The following is a 27,898-nucleotide window of genomic DNA, read 5'->3' as shown; positions in this document are numbered from 1 at the left end:
TAAGTAAAATTTTTTAGTGGCATAGAAGATACCAATCTTTTAATTTCTCACCAATCTGGCCAATTTGGAACTCCAGCTGCCTAAGTTTGAATAGGGGCCTACTGTTCCAGGTCTGCTATTCTCTTTCCTCCCCATGGATAGCCAATACTACTTCTCTGTGATTATTCCTTTGAATTAACTTCATTAACAATGACAAATTCAGGGGCTTTTTAAGGTCCCTCTAGAAGTCTGAATGCCTTTAGCCTTGTTTTGCCATAAACAGACTTAGAAGTAATTGTTCCAAATGGTCCTGAAGAAATTATAAAATTTAATTGAAATATATAAAATAGACAAAAATGGAAGGTTTAGCTTTAGTTCAATGTGTTGACCAAATATCAGGTAAATTCATAGCCTTATTACAAGTCTAAAAAAAGTAGTTTTATTGAAAAATCAACATATCACTATCAAAATAATCTGAAAATTTTTGAGAATTTAAGAGGTCATTTTGAAAAACAGAACACTAACAAATATTAACGCCTATTTTAGATAGGTCATATGATCTAAAGTATCCAAATAGAGAGATAAAGGAAACAGTATAACTGACTATAAAATCAATCACCTCACACATTTTCCAATGGAATAAAAAGCTATCTATGAAAAGTAGGAGAAAATAGAAATTAATGTTTAGGATATCAACAAAGGGATCAAAACTTTTCAGTAGTAAAATTGAAATAGCAGTCACTTACTACCTCTTTAACTCACACCTCCCTTATCTTGGAATACTATTTCTTTAAAAGGATAGAAAATTACCATAAAAGACAAATGTATTAATAGATTTGGCTATGCAGACTATGAGTCCTTTGAGCCCAGAGCTGTGAGCTTTATCTCTTTTCCAAGTATGGTGTTTTCTAGAATGCATTCAAGTACCACTTAATGGATGGATTCTAGTTGATCTTGTATACACGCTCTCCATCATTTGATGGTCGAACACTGATTCTTGAAGTCTTCCCACATGTTTGCTGCAGCCTGATAGGTTCTTCTCATTTGCCTTCTGGTCCCTGCCTGGTTTTAGAGATTGGCCACCTCTGCTTTGAGATTTTTATAGAGGCATGCAAATGAGGACCTGCAGATCCCCTACTGGGTCAGGCTTGATGAGGTACTCAAGTGCATGTGAAGGCTGATACTGTGTTTCTGGCATAAATGACCGAGCTGTATTGGGCCTGGAGAAGAAGTTAGATAAAAGGAGCCTATCTTGAGGCTGCTGCTGGTTAGGCTCATCCACCACTGCACTTCGGGCTCCACTGGAATCACCATGGGGTTTCATTTGCCTTTGTGGCCCCACAGGGCTCAGGTGTTCCACTTCACTTGTGCCAATAGGTGGCAGCAGATTATTTCGACTCAGGGGTATTGCCAAAGGGACTTGTGACCCTCTGAGGATTTCTTCCACAGGTCTTGGTGTTCCAGTGCATGAGTGGCTGTGCTGATTGGATGAAGGGTACATGGTGGGGGATTACGTCTCTTGGCAGACTGCACTTTATATGACAGACATGATGTTCTAAGCTCCAAGGCTCGGTTTGGCCAATTTCGGGTTGAAAAGATGGTACTGGACCCAGGCCTCATAAGTAGCTTGTTATCAAGATCTAGGAGCTTATCAATTAGGTAGAGATTTCTTGGCTGTAGAGGCATCCCATGAATCAAGAAACCATTCGCATTTGGCTGATGACCACTTGCTTGACACTCATCAGATTCGAGGTGACAGCACCTTGGACTGTGGCACTGGAGGTAACACCAAAGTATGTGGTTCACTCAGCACAGAGACTTTCTGAGTCTGTCTGGTGACTGCAACATTACTCTCACCATCAGAAGGAAATCCCTCCCGGTAACTACGTGTCAATTGCTCCAAACAGCTCACAGTTTTGCTCCACACTTTGCGAAACACATAAGCAAGAATGTCCTCTTTCATGCAGTAAAATGGAGCAATGGGAGGGTACCCTAATTTCTGTTCCTTTGTAGCTGCTTCTGATTTATTTTCATGAAATCCCTCTTCCATATCTGTATGGTCAAAAGCCAGGTATTCCTCAACTATTCCTTCTGAGCAGATTATACAGTTGTCTTCTCTTTCCACAGCACACAAACCAGGGGATATTGCTGAATCTCTTTCTTGAGACAAGGCTGCTTCATGTGAAGCTGAAATAGCAGGTGGGGATCTAGGATATAATCCATAACCTTCACTTGGAGTAATTATCTGTTTACCCAGAATCCTGAGGTGAGGAAAGCTAGATGTCCACTGTTGGCACTCTTCTTGTAGACTCTTGGTATGCACACTTGACTTTTGCTCATATAAGAGCTCATCAATGGCTGTGAACATGGCCTGGACTTTTTCAGTGGCATTTTTATCAAGTTCACCGTATCCCCAGGAGAAGTCTGAGCTGCCTTCTGTAGAGATCCCTGTGCCACTATAACTTGGAAAAGCAGATCCTGAATTCCCAGCATTGCCTGATGTTAAAGGTGATTCTTGAGTGAAGTCAGACTCACTTTGGGAATCAAAAGTGATTGTATTTTTACTGCATGATTGTCCTATGAATCAGATTGGCTGTAACTCAGCCATTGGGGACAAGAGACTTTAGCCTCTGCTGCTTACTGCTCACTATGGGGAAGCGGCTCACTATGGGGTCCTAGCCCCTGTGGCTGGCAGTGCTTTTAACCCTTGAATTACTTGACCTAAATGCCAAACACAGACTAACTTAAGATCTGATGGTAATGCTAGCATTCGCTGGTAAAAAACCTTTGGAGCACCCACGTGACACAGAAAAAAGTACAGGATGTACATGAGCTGCAACCGCAGGTCGCAGAGACAGAACAAGCTGCTACCGCAGTAAGATCTTGGCCAGGTGGGGGGAAATGCAGACAAAATCAAACAAAATGCAATTGGCTAGGAAAACTTGGGGAACTTTTGCCCCGAAAATGGGCATCGGACTCCATGTTGTTTCCATCACCATGGTAACCATGGGGTGCCTGGCCGGAAGAGCGGCTTCCTGGTCCACTCTTTCTGGTCCCACACTTTTGCGGGCTTCCGATTGGTTCTTCCACAGTCACTCAGACAGGACGTCTAGTCCGGCCTTCCAGCCACTAACCTGTACTACTGTGTTTCAGATTCCTACCGGAGCTGCTCAGAGCCTGTATTTTTAAAAATGCCTACCTGTAAATGCTAACGAAAGATATCTTTTTCAGACAAAATTTAATTCCACAGGTTTCTATGTTACAGTCCTAAATTTAAGTTAGTTCTAAGTTAAATAACCTGACTTTTCTCTATAGTTGTGTTACTAAATAATGTTCTATTGATGAGAGATATCAAACATACTTCTTTATATTTTACTTTTAATTTTGGAGGTTATGAGGATGCATTTGCTTGCCACAGGAACAAAGCCGACAATGTTCCTGTGATGACCAAAAAATCCTTATTCTCATTTCTGACTATAAGAAGTAAATATGTATGCACAAGGATTTTATTTCCGTTACATCAAGTGACGTCACATAGAAGAGTGCACTCCTAGTTAAAAATAAATTAAAATAGATCCAAATATTTTAAGACCACGTGGTTACATATAAAGTTAATACAATTATAATTTATGTTCTTATTCTTAATATATATTTTTTAGATATTTAGATAACCTATATTTGTTAATCTATAGAATAATTAGCACATGCCTAATTGATTAGTTAATATATATTTGCCCAATTGTTTTTCTTCAACAGAAAACCCATAATTTATGTTTTATATTTACATTTATCAGATACTCTGCCTTTTCAGTTACAGATATTTGAGATAAATGTGTTTACTATAAATTTACTTTTAAGTAAAAATACAATCTTCAAGTAGTTTCTAATTCTCAAAGTTACTGTTCAAACTCATAAGATGATAAATAATTATAATTATGTCTACAAAATATCTAAGGATTTTAACTATATTTTCATTGATATTTCTTATCAAAGTATAATAATTTGTTTATAAATTCTAAGGTTTTCAGAAATTGTTCCAAAGTATAACCAAAAAAAAATTTTCTAAAAGAAAAAGATGCTTCAACAAAAACAACAACAAAAAAAAAAAAAAAAAAAAAAAAAACCACACATGGATCCTAAAAAGAAAAAAATAATAATCTTTGGGTAAAACAAGGTCTTTATATTCATTTTCCTAAGTAAAAAAGATTTTTATATTGTTATCTAAACAGATGATATAAAAAGTTAAAACAATTAAAAAAGAGATTTATATATACTAAACTGGCTATAATTAATTTAAGGATATTTCAGGTTATTTTCCTAATTTAACTATACTAATTGAGCTAAAATTTTGTCCATATTTTGACATGATAAACACCTATTAAAATGCAAGTTTATTTCTTTAAAGAAAGATCCTTATTGCCTAATAATTCTTACTGTGTAAGATAAAGATTAATTTTGGTAAATAAATTCACATTGTTGATTAAACATTAAGTATATTGAACTACTAACTTAAATCCCGATTTTAACAATTGTCCTTAGAGACTAAAATTGATTAATTCTAAGACACTGAGATACTAATTTTTACATATTTTGTTTGTTAATTATAAAATTTTAAAAAACCATTTTATTAAGACTAATGTTCTCCAAATTAAAGTTATATGTTAATTTTAAACAATAAAGGTTACAAACTTAAAAAAAATTCATTGATATTATATAAGTTCTCTAACTAGATCTATTGTCCATAAAAAATACAGTAAGATTTATATACTGCTCCCTATACAAAAAATAACCTTCATCATATTTTTTAAAGGCAATTAAGAGATACCTATTTAAAGGATAATATTCTAAAATATAGAGATTTTGAGACCTTCTCTCAAAAAGATTAAAAATTCTTTCTAAATTGTTAGGATGGATCGACTAGTCTATATAAAAAATTAATAATCAATAAAAGGTAAATCTATTCTTAGTCATTTAAATACTTATACTATTATCTATAATTTAAACTAATAATACTATGACTTATGCCAAGCCCTTACTCAATTTTATTAAATAAGGAAAAGGGGGAATACAGGATCCCAGAGAGACACTAGATTTTACAAAATACTTTAAAAGTTTTTTTTTTTAAATTGTAATATTGAGAGTCTTAATGTTACTGAACATGATTCTGTAAATTAAATCAGATATCAAAGGAGAGTTTGGAGAGTTTAAACCAGTCATCATGATAATGACAGAGAAACCTGGCGCAGGAAGGTCAATTTCCAGCTACAGAGCTTATAGCCATGCAGCTTCACGAGCTTGTCAGGTAAATAAAAATTATAAAAAGACTTGTATGGACCCATTTTCCAGGTCCACCTTTAATGTGTCTTGCAGTGTGGACTGGAAAGTCCACCCATGAAACTAAATTAATTGTCCTGACTGTAATGGTCAGTTATACCTATATATTGATTCTATGGTAAGCAGACTGTCTGGAAGTATCTTTTGAGAAAAAGACAGTGTTAAAATAATGGATTGTTGTGCATCCATATGGATAGCAGCTATGGACCAGATGTGAGTAACACCAATTAAGGACCAGTTCTGTATGAGGGATCTCTCTTCATCTGTCTCTCTCAGCTTTATCACTATATTACAGTTTGTCTTTCTATGGCCTGTCTCCTTCCTTCCTGAACGAATTCCTACCAGCCCAGTGCTGAGAGCTGAGCCCTCCATGGAGAAGAAACCTGAGTTGGCTGATCCTAGGGTAAATACTGGTGTGGAGGCCATGGGGGCATTATCTATCTAGGAGACAGAGAGCCCTCTTAGGGACGATGCCATGCACAGTCCACATCACCCTGTTTGGCCCCGGAGAATGGCTGGTTAGCCAGTGACGGGTAAGATTCCTCAAGGGAGGGACAACCTAAGACAGGCACAGTCGCAGAGGGGCCATCAGGAGAAAATTGGGGGCCAACAGAGGTGAGGCAAAGAACCTCACCCCCCCACTGGTGCAAAGGCCTAATTCTTCTCCCCTTCGGAGAGAGGTCTCCTGCCCCATGGCTGCTTTGCTCCCCACATCCAGCTCAGATCAGAACCCTAGTGACAGAGACTAGTCAACAGTGACTGTCTGCTCACCACAGCAGGAGACAAATGCAGCTACAGGAATGGGCCATGTCTGGATGCTTTTCTCTTTCTTGGTTCTCATTTTTTTCTATGCTTTTCCTTTCTTTTCTCATCAGGGTTATCCTTTGACAATAAATTTAATAAAAAAAAGAAAAAATGTTAGAAAAGCCTTCAGTTGCAACTAACAGCAACGAACATATGAAGTTTCCTCACAGTATGGTTACACTAGGCAGAAGATGATTGGCTTATGGATATTATCTTGCTAATATAGATTGACAGGCATGCCCCACTCAAACCCTGTAACAGTTGTGTACATTCCAAAAAGAAACTAAGCTACTGGACATTGACTTGAGGTTTGTCATCAGTCAGTTATCACCAGCTCCCGTGGCTGAGGTAGCCAAATAGCTGAGCAACAAATTGACCACACAGAAACTTATGCTAGACAGCAGATAAAAAACCCAAGCCAGCCAATTATGCTGGACTTTAGTGACTAAGACTACATTTACCTTTATGGATAATTGTTAAAAAAATTATTAAAATAGATTTTTCCAAGGATATTTGTATTACTGACAGACCTAATTAACTCCTTAAATATGAGAGTGAAGAGAAAAAATGGTAAATATCCTGTAGCCTATAAAAATACAACTTATTGCCTCATTAATTATTGCCAGCTAATATTTCAGAACTATAATATGCTAAAGTTAATATTCAGGCTTTAAAATAGGTGTATGTCTATTAACCAGACCTACACAAACTGCTGATCTCATAATCCCTAAAGTAACTACTTTAAATATTATTCCTTGCTTATTCAATTTTGGCCTTTGTGGCTATAATTTTTAGATTTTCTTAATGTTTGACTTAAATTACATCCAGCTTCCTTCATGGTCAGATAAGTACTGATAAAAGGATGAGAACTAAGTAATGATGTTCTAGAAGACAATGTAATAAATAATGTGAGTGAGCCCTTTGCTCTATGGTTTATGGAGAGGCCTAAATGCCATGGCAATAAAAATGTCTGTTACTGTGGCCAAACACAATGCCTCCCAATAAAATTCAAGTGATACCAAGGAAATTATTTCACTAACTTAATTCTACCAAAATTTTAAAATGCTTTTTTTCCTTCTCTGTTATTAATATAAACTTCTTAACATCAACTTCTTCAGAAATAGATTTAAAAGAAATAGGTTTATATTTAAAAGAAATATAAAAAATACACAAATGAAGGGTAAATACTCTTAGCTAAGTGCTCATTTTTGAAATAAAATAAAAATTGAACAATATATGTATTAACATGGACCAGAAACTAGATCATGGTATTATTTCTTTGCTGACCTTAACACTGAATATTTCTGTGGACTATAACAATTCATGTTCCTATTAATTAAACTGCTTCAGAAATTCATAAATCATTTTGTCATTGATGGTCCATCTGTTTTTTATTAGTGTATTTGTGTGTTGCTAATGCCATCTTACTTAGGCACCAGGCTTGTCTAATCTATCTTTGGAAGTAAAAAAAGAGTTTTATACACTGAAATTTAACCAGTTGCTTTATGTACTTACTGTATGAGATTACATCAGTCTGGGTGTCATCCCCGCCCTCCAATCCCCCCACCCCCACTGACGATGGAACCCAGGGGTGTTCTACCACTGAGCTGCACTGCAGGCCCTTTTTATTTTCTGAAGCAGGACCTCACTAAGTTTCTGAGGCTGACCTTGGATTTGCTATCCTCCTGCCTCAGCCTTCTGAGAAGCTGGGATTATAGGCCTAGTCTCTCTGGCCTTTTCTAAGTAATATTTAATATTCTTCATCAAGATTTTTTAAAAACTGAGACTTTTCCTAAGTAATTAAATTTTTCTCTGCAAAAGTATTCAAAACCAAAGATAATGATCCAGAAAAACAATTTATTTCACTTTTGACATTCCTTGATTGCATATGTGATTATGGATATGGATATATATATATATATATATATATATATATATATATATATATATATATATATATATAAAATATAACAGGATCCTTTCCCTTTGATCAACTCTCTCTCTCTCATATATATATCAGGAATAGAACCTAAGGGCGTTTAACCACTGAACCACATCCCTAGCCCTTTTTTTCTTTTTTCTTTTGAGACAAGGTCTTGCTAGATTACTTATGACCTTGCTAAATTGCTGAGGCTGGCTTTGAACTTGCAATTCTCCTGCCTCAGCCTTCTGAGCCACTGGGATTACAGTCATGGGCCACCATGTTTGGCCATATGGGATATTTTTTGGGATCACCAAAGGATTCTAATGATTAGACAGCAGTCAAGCTACAGTTTATGAAAAGACATGCAAACATTGTGAACTCTAGTGAACAGAGTAAATTATGTCCATATTGATTGCAATATCTCTTCAAGTTCTTTGAAAATAGGATAAATATGAATGTAGCTATCTTATTGAAGAAAGAGGATTTTTAGATAAAATGCCTAGGAATAAAACTGTAAAATGGGTCAATCCAATGTGGTAAACCTGAAAGTATATTGAAATAGATCAATGTATAGGGTCAGAAAATTGGTACAATCGATATAAAATTGGTGGATGACTGTCATAATAAGCAGGTTAATATTATCTCTATATTAGTAAAGTCAATTCTATTTTTGCTAAATAACCTCTCCCAGTTGTGGAGAACTAGGTCTTTCTCTTTTCAAAGTTAATTCTAACCCATTTAAAAACATACTATAAAAAAACTTAATCCCACTGGCATTATTCCTTTATATGCATTAAACAACTACCAACCATGAAGAAGGACACTAAGTAGAAGGGATAAAATCATGAACAGAATGGATCTAGTTCTGACAACAGTGAAATTTACAGTAGTAAAAACAGACATTAATTTTTTTTTAATTGCAGACATAGACTTAACTATGATTTTGATGGGCTACAGAGAAAAATTGCTAGATGCTGTGAGAAGGCAAGACCTTGTTTAGTTCAGCAGACTAAACATCTGCATCTTTAGAGCATTTATCAAATTACTGGGTCTCTTGAAACATGGGTCTTAGAAGCTCTGTGCCTTTCCTTGGATTTGCACTGTTTGAATTGTAGTTTGCTAGGCATGAAGCCATGATTGACCTATTGGTCAGAACTATCTTGTTTGTAAATGAGAATTCCACAATAGATTCAGATAGCCAATGTGGTAGATAACAGAGAACCTGATCTCTTGAAGACTATTATGACTTTCATTGAACTATTTTAACTCTAATCTTTGGGGTAACCAAATTTCTACATACAGAGTCTTACTTGATGTATTCCCACATTCTTTCAGCATTTTCAGTCTGAGTGGAGTGCTACTATTGTATTCTAGGATGTTCCCTGAGGATAGCCTTAGCACCTTGCATTATTTCTGCTCCAAAGTTAACATCTTGAGCAGGGAAAGCTTGGGAAATTCTTTTGTGCTGTCTAAGGTCTTCCACCACAAGGCAGAATATCATGTGGGGAGGGTGTGGTAGAGGAAAGAGGCTCAAGACATCACTCTGAGAAGCAGACAGTTTCCACTCACCTACTACAAAATATGTACCCCTAAGGTATGTCCCCAGTGACCCACTTCCTTTGCTCACACCCTACCTAGCTACAGTTACCATCCTGTTAATCCCTATTAGTGAATTAATTCACTGATTGGGTTAAAGTTCTCATAGCCCAGTCATTCACCCTTTATACTTTCTTGCATAGTTCATACATGAGGTTTTGGGGACACCTCAAATCTAAACCATAACAATACTCACATTGACTATTTATATTTGGACTTATTCCTAGGCTTTTAATTCACTTTTTAAGTAAAATTTTTTAGTGGCATAGAAGATACCAATCTTTTAATTTCTCACCAATCTGGCCAATTTGGAACTCCAGCTGCCTAAGTTTGAATAGGGGCCTACTGTTCCAGGTCTGCTATTCTCTTTCCTCCCCATGGATAGCCAATACTACTTCTCTGTGATTATTCCTTTGAATTAACTTCATTAACAATGACAAATTCAGGGGCTTTTTAAGGTCCCTCTAGAAGTCTGAATGCCTTTAGCCTTGTTTTGCCATAAACAGACTTAGAAGTAATTGTTCCAAATGGTCCTGAAGAAATTATAAAATTTAATTGAAATATATAAAATAGACAAAAATGGAAGGTTTAGCTTTAGTTCAATGTGTTGACCAAATATCAGGTAAATTCATAGCCTTATTACAAGTCTAAAAAAAGTAGTTTTATTGAAAAATCAACATATCACTATCAAAATAATCTGAAAATTTTTGAGAATTTAAGAGGTCATTTTGAAAAACAGAACACTAACAAATATTAACGCCTATTTTAGATAGGTCATATGATCTAAAGTATCCAAATAGAGAGATAAAGGAAACAGTATAACTGACTATAAAATCAATCACCTCACACATTTTCCAATGGAATAAAAAGCTATCTATGAAAAGTAGGAGAAAATAGAAATTAATGTTTAGGATATCAACAAAGGGATCAAAACTTTTCAGTAGTAAAATTGAAATAGCAGTCACTTACTACCTCTTTAACTCACACCTCCCTTATCTTGGAATACTATTTCTTTAAAAGGATAGAAAATTACCATAAAAGACAAATGTATTAATAGATTTGGCTATGCAGACTATGAGTCCTTTGAGCCCAGAGCTGTGAGCTTTATCTCTTTTCCAAGTATGGTGTTTTCTAGAATGCATTCAAGTACCACTTAATGGATGGATTCTAGTTGATCTTGTATACACGCTCTCCATCATTTGATGGTCGAACACTGATTCTTGAAGTCTTCCCACATGTTTGCTGCAGCCTGATAGGTTCTTCTCATTTGCCTTCTGGTCCCTGCCTGGTTTTAGAGATTGGCCACCTCTGCTTTGAGATTTTTATAGAGGCATGCAAATGAGGACCTGCAGATCCCCTACTGGGTCAGGCTTGATGAGGTACTCAAGTGCATGTGAAGGCTGATACTGTGTTTCTGGCATAAATGACCGAGCTGTATTGGGCCTATCTTGAGGCTGCTGCTGGTTAGGCTCATCCACCACTGCACTTCGGGCTCCACTGGAATCACCATGGGGTTTCATTTGCCTTTGTGGCCCCACAGGGCTCAGGTGTTCCACTTCACTTGTGCCAATAGGTGGCAGCAGATTATTTCGACTCAGGGGTATTGCCAAAGGGACTTGTGACCCTCTGAGGATTTCTTCCACAGGTCTTGGTGTTCCAGTGCATGAGTGGCTGTGCTGATTGGATGAAGGGTACATGGTGGGGGATTACGTCTCTTGGCAGACTGCACTTTATATGACAGACATGATGTTCTAAGCTCCAAGGCTCGGTTTGGCCAATTTCGGGTTGAAAAGATGGTACTGGACCCAGGCCTCATAAGTAGCTTGTTATCAAGATCTAGGAGCTTATCAATTAGGTAGAGATTTCTTGGCTGTAGAGGCATCCCATGAATCAAGAAACCATTCGCATTTGGCTGATGACCACTTGCTTGACACTCATCAGATTCGAGGTGACAGCACCTTGGACTGTGGCACTGGAGGTAACACCAAAGTATGTGGTTCACTCAGCACAGAGACTTTCTGAGTCTGTCTGGTGACTGCAACATTACTCTCACCATCAGAAGGAAATCCCTCCCGGTAACTACGTGTCAATTGCTCCAAACAGCTCACAGTTTTGCTCCACACTTTGCGAAACACATAAGCAAGAATGTCCTCTTTCATGCAGTAAAATGGAGCAATGGGAGGGTACCCTAATTTCTGTTCCTTTGTAGCTGCTTCTGATTTATTTTCATGAAATCCCTCTTCCATATCTGTATGGTCAAAAGCTAGGTATTCCTCAACTATTCCTTCTGAGCAGATTATATAGTTGTCTTCTCTTTCCACAGCACACAAACCAGGGGATATTGCTGAATCTCTTTCTTGAGACAAGGCTGCTTCATGTGAAGCTGAAATAGCAGGTGGGGATCTAGGATATAATCCATAACCTTCACTTGGAGTAATTATCTGTTTACCCAGAATCCTGAGGTGAGGAAAGCTAGATGTCCACTCTTGGCACTCTTCTTGTAGACTCTTGGTATGCACACTTGACTTTTGCTCATATAAGAGCTCATCAATGGCTGTGAACATGGCCTGGACTTTTTCAGTGGCATTTTTATCAAGTTCACCATATCCCCAGGAGAAGTCTGAGCTGCCTTCTGTAGAGATCCCTGTGCCACTATAACTTGGAAAAGCAGATCCTGAATTCCCAGCATTGCCTGATGTTAAAGGTGATTCTTGAGTGAAGTCAGACTCACTTTGGGAATCAAAAGTGATTGTATTTTTACTACATGATTGTCCTATGAATCAGATTGGCTGTAACTCAGCCACTGGGGACAAGAGACTTTAGCCTCTGCTGCTTACTGCTCACTATGGGGAAGCGGCTCACTATGGGGTCCTAGCCCCTGTGGCTGGCAGTGCTTTTAACCCTTGAATTACTTGACCTAAATGCCAAACACAGACTAACTTAAGATCTGATGGTAATGCTAGCGTTCGCTGGTAAAAAACCTTTGGAGCACCCACGTGACACAGAAAAAAGTACAGGATGTACATGAGCTGCAACCGCAGGTCGCAGAGACAACAAGCTGCTACCGCAGTAAGATCTTGGCCAGGTGGGGGGAAATGCAGACAAAATCAAACAAAATGCAATTGGCTAGGAAAACTTGGGGAACTTTTGCCCCGAAAATGGGCATCGGACTCCATGTTGTTTTCATCACCATGGTAACCATGGGGTGCCTGGCGGGAAGAGCGGCTTCCTGGTCCACTCTTTCTGGTCCCACACTTTTGCGGGCTTCCGATTGGTTCTTCCACAGTCACTCAGACAGGACGTCTAGTCCGGCCTTCCAGCCACTAACCTGTACTACTGTGTTTCAGATTTCTACCGGAGCTGCTCAGAGCCTGTATTTTTAAAAATGCCTACCTGTAAATGCTAACGAAAGATATCTTTTTCAGACAAAATTTAATTCCACAGGTTTCTATGTTACAGTCCTAAATTTAAGTTAGTTCTAAGTTAAATAACCTGACTTTTCTCTATAATTGTGTTACTAAATAATGTTCTATTGATGAGAGATATCAAACATACTTCTTTATATTTTACTTTTAATTTTGGAGGTTATGAGGATGCATTTGCTTGCCACAGGAACAAAGCCGACAATGTTCCTATGATGACCAAAAAATCCTTATTCTCATTTCTGACTATAAGAAGTAAATATGTATGCACAAGGATTTTATTTCCGTTACATCAAGTGACGTCACATAGAAGAGTGCACTCCTAGTTAAAAATAAATTAAAATAGATCCAAATATTTTAAGACCACGTGGTTACATATAAAGTTAATACAATTATAATTTATGTTCTTATTCTTAATATATATTTTTTAGATATTTAGATAACCTATATTTGTTTATCTATAGAATAATTAGCACATGCCTAATTGATTAGTTAATTTATATTTGCCCAATTGTTTTTCTTCAACAGAAAACCCATAATTTATGTTTTATATTTACATTTATCAGATACTCTGCCTTTTCAGTTACAGATATTTGAGATAAATGTGTTTACTATAAATTTACTTTTAAGTAAAAATACAATCTTCAAGTAGTTTCTAATTCTCAAAGTTACTGTTCAAACTCATAAGATGATAAATAATTATAATTATGTCTACAAAATATCTAAGGATTTTAACTATATTTTCATTGATATTTCTTATCAAAGTATAATAATTTGTTTATAAATTCTAAGGTTTTCAGAAATTGTTCCAAAGTATAACCAAAAAAAAATTTTCTAAAAGAAAAAGATGCTTCAACAACAACAACAACAACAACAAAAAACCACACATGGATCCTAAAAAGAAGAAAATAATAATCTTTGGGTAAAACAAGGTCTTTATATTCATTTTCCTAAGTAAAAAAGATTTTTATATTGTTATCTAAACAGATGATATAAAAAGTTAAAACAATTAAAAAAGAGATTTATATATACTAAACTGGCTATAATTAATTTAAGGATATTTCAGGTTATTTTCCTAATTTAACTATACTAATTGAGCTAAAATTTTGTCCATATTTTGACATGATAAACACCTATTAAAATGTAAGTTTATTTCTTTAAAGAAAGATCCTTATTGCCTAATAATTCTTACTGTTTAAGATAAAGATTAATTTTGGTAAATAAATTCACATTGTTGATTAAACATTAAGTATATTGATTCACATTGTTGATTAAACATTAAGTATATTGATTGCAATATCTCTTCAAGTTCTTTGAAAATAGGATAAATATGAATGTAGCTATCTTATTGAAGAAAGAGGATTTTTAGATAAAATGCCTAGGAATAAAACTGTAAAATGGGTCAATCCAATGTGGTAAACCTGAAAGTATATTGAAATAGATCAATGTATAGGGTCAGAAAATTGGTACAATCGATATAAAATTGGTGGATGACTGTCATAATAAGCAGGTTAATATTATCTCTATATTAGTAAAGTCAATTCTATTTTTGCTAAATAACCTCTCCCAGTTGTGGAGAACTAGGTCTTTCTCTTTTCAAAGTTAATTCTAACCCATTTAAAAACATACTATAAAAAAACTTAATCCCACTGGCATTATTCCTTTATATGCATTAAACAACTACCAACCATGAAGAAGGACACTAAGTAGAAGGGATAAAATCATGAACAGAATGGATCTAGTTCTGACAACAGTGAAATTTACAGTAGTAAAAACAGACATTAATTTTTTTTTAATTGCAGACATAGACTTAACTATGATTTTGATGGGCTACAGAGAAAAATTGCTAGATGCTGTGAGAAGGCAAGACCTTGTTTAGTTCAGCAGACTAAACATCTGCATCTCTAGAGCATTTATCAAATTACTGGGTCTCTTGAAACATGGGTCTTAGAAGCTCTGTGCCTTTCCTTGGATTTGCACTGTTTGAATTGTAGTTTGCTAGGCATGAAGCCATGATTGACCTATTGGTCAGAACTATCTTGTTTGTAAATGAGAATTCCACAATAGATTCAGATAGCCAATGTGGTAGATAACAGAGAACCTGATCTCTTGAAGACTATTATGACTTTCATTGAACTATTTTAACTCTAATCTTTGGGGTAACCAAATTTCTACATACAGAGTCTTACTTGATGTATTCCCACATTCTTTCAGCATTTTTAGTCTGAGTGGAGTGCTACTATTGTATTCTAGGATGTTCCCTGAGGATAGATAGCCTTAGCACCTTGCATTATTTCTGCTCCAAAGTTAACATCTTGAGCAGGGAAAGCTTGGGAAATTCTTTTGTGCTGTCTAAGGTCTTCCACCACAAGGCAGAATATCATGTGGGGAGGGTGTGGTAGAGGAAAGAGGCTCAAGACATCACTCTGAGAAGCAGACAGTTTCCACTCACCTACTACAAAATATGTACCCCTAAGGTATGTCCCCAGTGACCCACTTCCTTTGCTCACACCCTACCTAGCTACAGTTACCATCCTGTTAATCCCTATTAGTGAATTAATTCACTGATTGGGTTAAAGTTCTCATAGCCCAGTCATTCACCCTTTATACTTTCTTGCATAGTTCATACATGAGGTTTTGGGGACACCTCAAATCTAAACCATAACAATACTCACATTGACTATTTATATTTGGACTTATTCCTAGGCTTTTAATTCACTTTTTAAGTAAAATTTTTTAGTGGCATAGAAGATACCAATCTTTTAATTTCTCACCAATCTGGCCAATTTGGAACTCCAGCTGCCTAAGTTTGAATAGGGGCCTACTGTTCCAGGTCTGCTATTCTCTTTCCTCCCCATGGATAGCCAATACTACTTCTCTGTGATTATTCCTTTGAATTAACTTCATTAACAATGACAAATTCAGGGGCTTTTTAAGGTCCCTCTAGAAGTCTGAATGCCTTTAGCCTTGTTTTGCCATAAACAGACTTAGAAGTAATTGTTCCAAATGGTCCTGAAGAAATTATAAAATTTAATTGAAATATATAAAATAGACAAAAATGGAAGGTTTAGCTTTAGTTCAATGTGTTGACCAAATATCAGGTAAATTCATAGCCTTATTACAAGTCTAAAAAAAGTAGTTTTATTGAAAAATCAACATATCACTATCAAAATAATCTGAAAATTTTTGAGAATTTAAGAGGTCATTTTGAAAAACAGAACACTAACAAATATTAACGCCTATTTTAGATAGGTCATATGATCTAAAGTATCCAAATAGAGAGATAAAGGAAACAGTATAACTGACTATAAAATCAATCACCTCACACATTTTCCAATGGAATAAAAAGCTATCTATGAAAAGTAGGAGAAAATAGAAATTAATGTTTAGGATATCAACAAAGGGATCAAAACTTTTCAGTAGTAAAATTGAAATAGCAGTCACTTACTACCTCTTTAACTCACACCTCCCTTATCTTGGAATACTATTTCTTTAAAAGGATAGAAAATTACCATAAAAGACAAATGTATTAATAGATTTGGCTATGCAGACTATGAGTCCTTTGAGCCCAGAGCTGTGAGCTTTATCTCTTTTCCAAGTATGGTGTTTTCTAGAATGCATTCAAGTACCACTTAATGGATGGATTCTAGTTGATCTTGTATACACGCTCTCCATCATTTGATGGTCGAACACTGATTCTTGAAGTCTTCCCACATGTTTGCTGCAGCCTGATAGGTTCTTCTCATTTGCCTTCTGGTCCCTGCCTGGTTTTAGAGATTGGCCACCTCTGCTTTGAGATTTTTATAGAGGCATGCAAATGAGGACCTGCAGATCCCCTACTGGGTCAGGCTTGATGAGGTACTCAAGTGCATGTGAAGGCTGATACTGTGTTTCTGGCATAAATGACCGAGCTGTATTGGGCCTGGAGAAGAAGTTAGATAAAAGGAGCCTATCTTGAGGCTGCTGCTGGTTAGGCTCATCCACCACTGCACTTCGGGCTCCACTGGAATCACCATGGGGTTTCATTTGCCTTTGTGGCCCCACAGGGCTCAGGTGTTCCACTTCACTTGTGCCAATAGGTGGCAGCAGATTATTTCGACTCAGGGGTATTGCCAAAGGGACTTGTGACCCTCTGAGGATTTCTTCCACAGGTCTTGGTGTTCCAGTGCATGAGTGGCTGTGCTGATTGGATGAAGGGTACATGGTGGGGGATTACGTCTCTTGGCAGACTGCACTTTATATGACAGACATGATGTTCTAAGCTCCAAGGCTCGGTTTGGCCAATTTCGGGTTGAAAAGATGGTACTGGACCCAGGCCTCATAAGTAGCTTGTTATCAAGATCTAGGAGCTTATCAATTAGGTAGAGATTTCTTGGCTGTAGAGGCATCCCATGAATCAAGAAACCATTCGCATTTGGCTGATGACCACTTGCTTGACACTCATCAGATTCGAGGTGACAGCACCTTGGACTGTGGCACTGGAGGTAACACCAAAGTATGTGGTTCACTCAGCACAGAGACTTTCTGAGTCTGTCTGGTGACTGCAACATTACTCTCACCATCAGAAGGAAATCCCTCCCGGTAACTACGTGTCAATTGCTCCAAACAGCTCACAGTTTTGCTCCACACTTTGCGAAACACATAAGCAAGAATGTCCTCTTTCATGCAGTAAAATGGAGCAATGGGAGGGTACCCTAATTTCTGTTCCTTTGTAGCTGCTTCTGATTTATTTTCATGAAATCCCTCTTCCATATCTGTATGGTCAAAAGCCAGGTATTCCTCAACTATTCCTTCTGAGCAGATTATACAGTTGTCTTCTCTTTCCACAGCACACAAACCAGGGGATATTGCTGAATCTCTTTCTTGAGACAAGGCTGCTTCATGTGAAGCTGAAATAGCAGGTGGGGATCTAGGATATAATCCATAACCTTCACTTGGAGTAATTATCTGTTTACCCAGAATCCTGAGGTGAGGAAAGCTAGATGTCCACTCTTGGCACTCTTCTTGTAGACTCTTGGTATGCACACTTGACTTTTGCTCATATAAGAGCTCATCAATGGCTGTGAACATGGCCTGGACTTTTTCAGTGGCATTTTTATCAAGTTCACCATATCCCCAGGAGAAGTCTGAGCTGCCTTCTGTAGAGATCCCTGTGCCACTATAACTTGGAAAAGCAGATCCTGAATTCCCAGCATTGCCTGATGTTAAAGGTGATTCTTGAGTGAAGTCAGACTCACTTTGGGAATCAAAAGTGATTGTATTTTTACTACATGATTGTCCTATGAATCAGATTGGCTGTAACTCAGCCACTGGGGACAAGAGACTTTAGCCTCTGCTGCTTACTGCTCACTATGGGGAAGCGGCTCACTATGGGGTCCTAGCCCCTGTGGCTGGCAGTGCTTTTAACCCTTGAATTACTTGACCTAAATGCCAAACACAGACTAACTTAAGATCTGATGGTAATGCTAGCGTTCGCTGGTAAAAAACCTTTGGAGCACCCACGTGACACAGAAAAAAGTACAGGATGTACATGAGCTGCAACCGCAGGTCGCAGAGACAACAAGCTGCTACCGCAGTAAGATCTTGGCCAGGTGGGGGGAAATGCAGACAAAATCAAACAAAATGCAATTGGCTAGGAAAACTTGGGGAACTTTTGCCCCGAAAATGGGCATCGGACTCCATGTTGTTTTCATCACCATGGTAACCATGGGGTGCCTGGCGGGAAGAGCGGCTTCCTGGTCCACTCTTTCTGGTCCCACACTTTTGCGGGCTTCCGATTGGTTCTTCCACAGTCACTCAGACAGGACGTCTAGTCCGGCCTTCCAGCCACTAACCTGTACTACTGTGTTTCAGATTTCTACCGGAGCTGCTCAGAGCCTGTATTTTTAAAAATGCCTACCTGTAAATGCTAACGAAAGATATCTTTTTCAGACAAAATTTAATTCCACAGGTTTCTATGTTACAGTCCTAAATTTAAGTTAGTTCTAAGTTAAATAACCTGACTTTTCTCTATAATTGTGTTACTAAATAATGTTCTATTGATGAGAGATATCAAACATACTTCTTTATATTTTACTTTTAATTTTGGAGGTTATGAGGATGCATTTGCTTGCCACAGGAACAAAGCCGACAATGTTCCTATGATGACCAAAAAATCCTTATTCTCATTTCTGACTATAAGAAGTAAATATGTATGCACAAGGATTTTATTTCCGTTACATCAAGTGACGTCACATAGAAGAGTGCACTCCTAGTTAAAAATAAATTAAAATAGATCCAAATATTTTAAGACCACGTGGTTACATATAAAGTTAATACAATTATAATTTATGTTCTTATTCTTAATATATATTTTTTAGATATTTAGATAACCTATATTTGTTTATCTATAGAATAATTAGCACATGCCTAATTGATTAGTTAATTTATATTTGCCCAATTGTTTTTCTTCAACAGAAAACCCATAATTTATGTTTTATATTTACATTTATCAGATACTCTGCCTTTTCAGTTACAGATATTTGAGATAAATGTGTTTACTATAAATTTACTTTTAAGTAAAAATACAATCTTCAAGTAGTTTCTAATTCTCAAAGTTACTGTTCAAACTCATAAGATGATAAATAATTATAATTATGTCTACAAAATATCTAAGGATTTTAACTATATTTTCATTGATATTTCTTATCAAAGTATAATAATTTGTTTATAAATTCTAAGGTTTTCAGAAATTGTTCCAAAGTATAACCAAAAAAAAATTTTCTAAAAGAAAAAGATGCTTCAACAACAACAACAACAACAACAAAAAACCACACATGGATCCTAAAAAGAAGAAAATAATAATCTTTGGGTAAAACAAGGTCTTTATATTCATTTTCCTAAGTAAAAAAGATTTTTATATTGTTATCTAAACAGATGATATAAAAAGTTAAAACAATTAAAAAAGAGATTTATATATACTAAACTGGCTATAATTAATTTAAGGATATTTCAGGTTATTTTCCTAATTTAACTATACTAATTGAGCTAAAATTTTGTCCATATTTTGACATGATAAACACCTATTAAAATGTAAGTTTATTTCTTTAAAGAAAGATCCTTATTGCCTAATAATTCTTACTGTTTAAGATAAAGATTAATTTTGGTAAATAAATTCACATTGTTGATTAAACATTAAGTATATTGATTCACATTGTTGATTAAACATTAAGTATATTGATTGCAATATCTCTTCAAGTTCTTTGAAAATAGGATAAATATGAATGTAGCTATCTTATTGAAGAAAGAGGATTTTTAGATAAAATGCCTAGGAATAAAACTGTAAAATGGGTCAATCCAATGTGGTAAACCTGAAAGTATATTGAAATAGATCAATGTATAGGGTCAGAAAATTGGTACAATCGATATAAAATTGGTGGATGACTGTCATAATAAGCAGGTTAATATTATCTCTATATTAGTAAAGTCAATTCTATTTTTGCTAAATAACCTCTCCCAGTTGTGGAGAACTAGGTCTTTCTCTTTTCAAAGTTAATTCTAACCCATTTAAAAACATACTATAAAAAAACTTAATCCCACTGGCATTATTCCTTTATATGCATTAAACAACTACCAACCATGAAGAAGGACACTAAGTAGAAGGGATAAAATCATGAACAGAATGGATCTAGTTCTGACAACAGTGAAATTTACAGTAGTAAAAACAGACATTAATTTTTTTTTAATTGCAGACATAGACTTAACTATGATTTTGATGGGCTACAGAGAAAAATTGCTAGATGCTGTGAGAAGGCAAGACCTTGTTTAGTTCAGCAGACTAAACATCTGCATCTCTAGAGCATTTATCAAATTACTGGGTCTCTTGAAACATGGGTCTTAGAAGCTCTGTGCCTTTCCTTGGATTTGCACTGTTTGAATTGTAGTTTGCTAGGCATGAAGCCATGATTGACCTATTGGTCAGAACTATCTTGTTTGTAAATGAGAATTCCACAATAGATTCAGATAGCCAATGTGGTAGATAACAGAGAACCTGATCTCTTGAAGACTATTATGACTTTCATTGAACTATTTTAACTCTAATCTTTGGGGTAACCAAATTTCTACATACAGAGTCTTACTTGATGTATTCCCACATTCTTTCAGCATTTTTAGTCTGAGTGGAGTGCTACTATTGTATTCTAGGATGTTCCCTGAGGATAGATAGCCTTAGCACCTTGCATTATTTCTGCTCCAAAGTTAACATCTTGAGCAGGGAAAGCTTGGGAAATTCTTTTGTGCTGTCTAAGGTCTTCCACCACAAGGCAGAATATCATGTGGGGAGGGTGTGGTAGAGGAAAGAGGCTCAAGACATCACTCTGAGAAGCAGACAGTTTCCACTCACCTACTACAAAATATGTACCCCTAAGGTATGTCCCCAGTGACCCACTTCCTTTGCTCACACCCTACCTAGCTACAGTTACCATCCTGTTAATCCCTATTAGTGAATTAATTCACTGATTGGGTTAAAGTTCTCATAGCCCAGTCATTCACCCTTTATACTTTCTTGCATAGTTCATACATGAGGTTTTGGGGACACCTCAAATCTAAACCATAACAATACTCACATTGACTATTTATATTTGGACTTATTCCTAGGCTTTTAATTCACTTTTTAAGTAAAATTTTTTAGTGGCATAGAAGATACCAATCTTTTAATTTCTCACCAATCTGGCCAATTTGGAACTCCAGCTGCCTAAGTTTGAATAGGGGCCTACTGTTCCAGGTCTGCTATTCTCTTTCCTCCCCATGGATAGCCAATACTACTTCTCTGTGATTATTCCTTTGAATTAACTTCATTAACAATGACAAATTCAGGGGCTTTTTAAGGTCCCTCTAGAAGTCTGAATGCCTTTAGCCTTGTTTTGCCATAAACAGACTTAGAAGTAATTGTTCCAAATGGTCCTGAAGAAATTATAAAATTTAATTGAAATATATAAAATAGACAAAAATGGAAGGTTTAGCTTTAGTTCAATGTGTTGACCAAATATCAGGTAAATTCATAGCCTTATTACAAGTCTAAAAAAAGTAGTTTTATTGAAAAATCAACATATCACTATCAAAATAATCTGAAAATTTTTGAGAATTTAAGAGGTCATTTTGAAAAACAGAACACTAACAAATATTAACGCCTATTTTAGATAGGTCATATGATCTAAAGTATCCAAATAGAGAGATAAAGGAAACAGTATAACTGACTATAAAATCAATCACCTCACACATTTTCCAATGGAATAAAAAGCTATCTATGAAAAGTAGGAGAAAATAGAAATTAATGTTTAGGATATCAACAAAGGGATCAAAACTTTTCAGTAGTAAAATTGAAATAGCAGTCACTTACTACCTCTTTAACTCACACCTCCCTTATCTTGGAATACTATTTCTTTAAAAGGATAGAAAATTACCATAAAAGACAAATGTATTAATAGATTTGGCTATGCAGACTATGAGTCCTTTGAGCCCAGAGCTGTGAGCTTTATCTCTTTTCCAAGTATGGTGTTTTCTAGAATGCATTCAAGTACCACTTAATGGATGGATTCTAGTTGATCTTGTATACACGCTCTCCATCATTTGATGGTCGAACACTGATTCTTGAAGTCTTCCCACATGTTTGCTGCAGCCTGATAGGTTCTTCTCATTTGCCTTCTGGTCCCTGCCTGGTTTTAGAGATTGGCCACCTCTGCTTTGAGATTTTTATAGAGGCATGCAAATGAGGACCTGCAGATCCCCTACTGGGTCAGGCTTGATGAGGTACTCAAGTGCATGTGAAGGCTGATACTGTGTTTCTGGCATAAATGACCGAGCTGTATTGGGCCTATCTTGAGGCTGCTGCTGGTTAGGCTCATCCACCACTGCACTTCGGGCTCCACTGGAATCACCATGGGGTTTCATTTGCCTTTGTGGCCCCACAGGGCTCAGGTGTTCCACTTCACTTGTGCCAATAGGTGGCAGCAGATTATTTCGACTCAGGGGTATTGCCAAAGGGACTTGTGACCCTCTGAGGATTTCTTCCACAGGTCTTGGTGTTCCAGTGCATGAGTGGCTGTGCTGATTGGATGAAGGGTACATGGTGGGGGATTACGTCTCTTGGCAGACTGCACTTTATATGACAGACATGATGTTCTAAGCTCCAAGGCTCGGTTTGGCCAATTTCGGGTTGAAAAGATGGTACTGGACCCAGGCCTCATAAGTAGCTTGTTATCAAGATCTAGGAGCTTATCAATTAGGTAGAGATTTCTTGGCTGTAGAGGCATCCCATGAATCAAGAAACCATTCGCATTTGGCTGATGACCACTTGCTTGACACTCATCAGATTCGAGGTGACAGCACCTTGGACTGTGGCACTGGAGGTAACACCAAAGTATGTGGTTCACTCAGCACAGAGACTTTCTGAGTCTGTCTGGTGACTGCAACATTACTCTCACCATCAGAAGGAAATCCCTCCCGGTAACTACGTGTCAATTGCTCCAAACAGCTCACAGTTTTGCTCCACACTTTGCGAAACACATAAGCAAGAATGTCCTCTTTCATGCAGTAAAATGGAGCAATGGGAGGGTACCCTAATTTCTGTTCCTTTGTAGCTGCTTCTGATTTATTTTCATGAAATCCCTCTTCCATATCTGTATGGTCAAAAGCCAGGTATTCCTCAACTATTCCTTCTGAGCAGATTATACAGTTGTCTTCTCTTTCCACAGCACACAAACCAGGGGATATTGCTGAATCTCTTTCTTGAGACAAGGCTGCTTCATGTGAAGCTGAAATAGCAGGTGGGGATCTAGGATATAATCCATAACCTTCACTTGGAGTAATTATCTGTTTACCCAGAATCCTGAGGTGAGGAAAGCTAGATGTCCACTCTTGGCACTCTTCTTGTAGACTCTTGGTATGCACACTTGACTTTTGCTCATATAAGAGCTCATCAATGGCTGTGAACATGGCCTGGACTTTTTCAGTGGCATTTTTATCAAGTTCACCATATCCCCAGGAGAAGTCTGAGCTGCCTTCTGTAGAGATCCCTGTGCCACTATAACTTGGAAAAGCAGATCCTGAATTCCCAGCATTGCCTGATGTTAAAGGTGATTCTTGAGTGAAGTCAGACTCACTTTGGGAATCAAAAGTGATTGTATTTTTACTACATGATTGTCCTATGAATCAGATTGGCTGTAACTCAGCCACTGGGGACAAGAGACTTTAGCCTCTGCTGCTTACTGCTCACTATGGGGAAGCGGCTCACTATGGGGTCCTAGCCCCTGTGGCTGGCAGTGCTTTTAACCCTTGAATTACTTGACCTAAATGCCAAACACAGACTAACTTAAGATCTGATGGTAATGCTAGCGTTCGCTGGTAAAAAACCTTTGGAGCACCCACGTGACACAGAAAAAAGTACAGGATGTACATGAGCTGCAACCGCAGGTCGCAGAGACAACAAGCTGCTACCGCAGTAAGATCTTGGCCAGGTGGGGGGAAATGCAGACAAAATCAAACAAAATGCAATTGGCTAGGAAAACTTGGGGAACTTTTGCCCCGAAAATGGGCATCGGACTCCATGTTGTTTTCATCACCATGGTAACCATGGGGTGCCTGGCGGGAAGAGCGGCTTCCTGGTCCACTCTTTCTGGTCCCACACTTTTGCGGGCTTCCGATTGGTTCTTCCACAGTCACTCAGACAGGACGTCTAGTCCGGCCTTCCAGCCACTAACCTGTACTACTGTGTTTCAGATTTCTACCGGAGCTGCTCAGAGCCTGTATTTTTAAAAATGCCTACCTGTAAATGCTAACGAAAGATATCTTTTTCAGACAAAATTTAATTCCACAGGTTTCTATGTTACAGTCCTAAATTTAAGTTAGTTCTAAGTTAAATAACCTGACTTTTCTCTATAATTGTGTTACTAAATAATGTTCTATTGATGAGAGATATCAAACATACTTCTTTATATTTTACTTTTAATTTTGGAGGTTATGAGGATGCATTTGCTTGCCACAGGAACAAAGCCGACAATGTTCCTATGATGACCAAAAAATCCTTATTCTCATTTCTGACTATAAGAAGTAAATATGTATGCACAAGGATTTTATTTCCGTTACATCAAGTGACGTCACATAGAAGAGTGCACTCCTAGTTAAAAATAAATTAAAATAGATCCAAATATTTTAAGACCACGTGGTTACATATAAAGTTAATACAATTATAATTTATGTTCTTATTCTTAATATATATTTTTTAGATATTTAGATAACCTATATTTGTTTATCTATAGAATAATTAGCACATGCCTAATTGATTAGTTAATTTATATTTGCCCAATTGTTTTTCTTCAACAGAAAACCCATAATTTATGTTTTATATTTACATTTATCAGATACTCTGCCTTTTCAGTTACAGATATTTGAGATAAATGTGTTTACTATAAATTTACTTTTAAGTAAAAATACAATCTTCAAGTAGTTTCTAATTCTCAAAGTTACTGTTCAAACTCATAAGATGATAAATAATTATAATTATGTCTACAAAATATCTAAGGATTTTAACTATATTTTCATTGATATTTCTTATCAAAGTATAATAATTTGTTTATAAATTCTAAGGTTTTCAGAAATTGTTCCAAAGTATAACCAAAAAAAAATTTTCTAAAAGAAAAAGATGCTTCAACAACAACAACAACAACAACAAAAAACCACACATGGATCCTAAAAAGAAGAAAATAATAATCTTTGGGTAAAACAAGGTCTTTATATTCATTTTCCTAAGTAAAAAAGATTTTTATATTGTTATCTAAACAGATGATATAAAAAGTTAAAACAATTAAAAAAGAGATTTATATATACTAAACTGGCTATAATTAATTTAAGGATATTTCAGGTTATTTTCCTAATTTAACTATACTAATTGAGCTAAAATTTTGTCCATATTTTGACATGATAAACACCTATTAAAATGTAAGTTTATTTCTTTAAAGAAAGATCCTTATTGCCTAATAATTCTTACTGTTTAAGATAAAGATTAATTTTGGTAAATAAATTCACATTGTTGATTAAACATTAAGTATATTGATTCACATTGTTGATTAAACATTAAGTATATTGATTGCAATATCTCTTCAAGTTCTTTGAAAATAGGATAAATATGAATGTAGCTATCTTATTGAAGAAAGAGGATTTTTAGATAAAATGCCTAGGAATAAAACTGTAAAATGGGTCAATCCAATGTGGTAAACCTGAAAGTATATTGAAATAGATCAATGTATAGGGTCAGAAAATTGGTACAATCGATATAAAATTGGTGGATGACTGTCATAATAAGCAGGTTAATATTATCTCTATATTAGTAAAGTCAATTCTATTTTTGCTAAATAACCTCTCCCAGTTGTGGAGAACTAGGTCTTTCTCTTTTCAAAGTTAATTCTAACCCATTTAAAAACATACTATAAAAAAACTTAATCCCACTGGCATTATTCCTTTATATGCATTAAACAACTACCAACCATGAAGAAGGACACTAAGTAGAAGGGATAAAATCATGAACAGAATGGATCTAGTTCTGACAACAGTGAAATTTACAGTAGTAAAAACAGACATTAATTTTTTTTTAATTGCAGACATAGACTTAACTATGATTTTGATGGGCTACAGAGAAAAATTGCTAGATGCTGTGAGAAGGCAAGACCTTGTTTAGTTCAGCAGACTAAACATCTGCATCTCTAGAGCATTTATCAAATTACTGGGTCTCTTGAAACATGGGTCTTAGAAGCTCTGTGCCTTTCCTTGGATTTGCACTGTTTGAATTGTAGTTTGCTAGGCATGAAGCCATGATTGACCTATTGGTCAGAACTATCTTGTTTGTAAATGAGAATTCCACAATAGATTCAGATAGCCAATGTGGTAGATAACAGAGAACCTGATCTCTTGAAGACTATTATGACTTTCATTGAACTATTTTAACTCTAATCTTTGGGGTAACCAAATTTCTACATACAGAGTCTTACTTGATGTATTCCCACATTCTTTCAGCATTTTTAGTCTGAGTGGAGTGCTACTATTGTATTCTAGGATGTTCCCTGAGGATAGATAGCCTTAGCACCTTGCATTATTTCTGCTCCAAAGTTAACATCTTGAGCAGGGAAAGCTTGGGAAATTCTTTTGTGCTGTCTAAGGTCTTCCACCACAAGGCAGAATATCATGTGGGGAGGGTGTGGTAGAGGAAAGAGGCTCAAGACATCACTCTGAGAAGCAGACAGTTTCCACTCACCTACTACAAAATATGTACCCCTAAGGTATGTCCCCAGTGACCCACTTCCTTTGCTCACACCCTACCTAGCTACAGTTACCATCCTGTTAATCCCTATTAGTGAATTAATTCACTGATTGGGTTAAAGTTCTCATAGCCCAGTCATTCACCCTTTATACTTTCTTGCATAGTTCATACATGAGGTTTTGGGGACACCTCAAATCTAAACCATAACAATACTCACATTGACTATTTATATTTGGACTTATTCCTAGGCTTTTAATTCACTTTTTAAGTAAAATTTTTTAGTGGCATAGAAGATACCAATCTTTTAATTTCTCACCAATCTGGCCAATTTGGAACTCCAGCTGCCTAAGTTTGAATAGGGGCCTACTGTTCCAGGTCTGCTATTCTCTTTCCTCCCCATGGATAGCCAATACTACTTCTCTGTGATTATTCCTTTGAATTAACTTCATTAACAATGACAAATTCAGGGGCTTTTTAAGGTCCCTCTAGAAGTCTGAATGCCTTTAGCCTTGTTTTGCCATAAACAGACTTAGAAGTAATTGTTCCAAATGG

The 27,898-nt window shown here is 36.4% G+C and overlaps 4 pseudogenes; all 4 read right to left on the bottom strand.

The window, feature by feature from the left end:
* Positions 1–1,019: 1,019 nt before the first annotated feature.
* LOC144257024 (primary cilium assembly protein FAM149B1-like) lies at positions 1,020–5,739 on the bottom strand (annotated as a pseudogene).
* Positions 5,740–10,900: 5,161 nt separating this feature from the next.
* On the bottom strand, positions 10,901–15,073 carry LOC144257023 (primary cilium assembly protein FAM149B1-like; annotated as a pseudogene).
* A 1,728-nt stretch (positions 15,074–16,801) lies between these two features.
* LOC144257022 (primary cilium assembly protein FAM149B1-like) lies at positions 16,802–21,001 on the bottom strand (annotated as a pseudogene).
* A 1,728-nt stretch (positions 21,002–22,729) lies between these two features.
* Positions 22,730–26,902, bottom strand: LOC144257021 (primary cilium assembly protein FAM149B1-like; annotated as a pseudogene).
* Between the last annotated feature and the right edge of the window lie 996 nt (positions 26,903–27,898).

Source organism: Urocitellus parryii, chromosome 9 (genome assembly GCF_045843805.1).
Source record: "Urocitellus parryii isolate mUroPar1 chromosome 9, mUroPar1.hap1, whole genome shotgun sequence".
Classification (NCBI taxonomy): domain Eukaryota; kingdom Metazoa; phylum Chordata; class Mammalia; order Rodentia; family Sciuridae; genus Urocitellus; species Urocitellus parryii.
The sequence above is the reverse complement of the archived record's forward strand: the minus strand, read 5'-3'. Positions and strand labels throughout refer to the sequence as shown.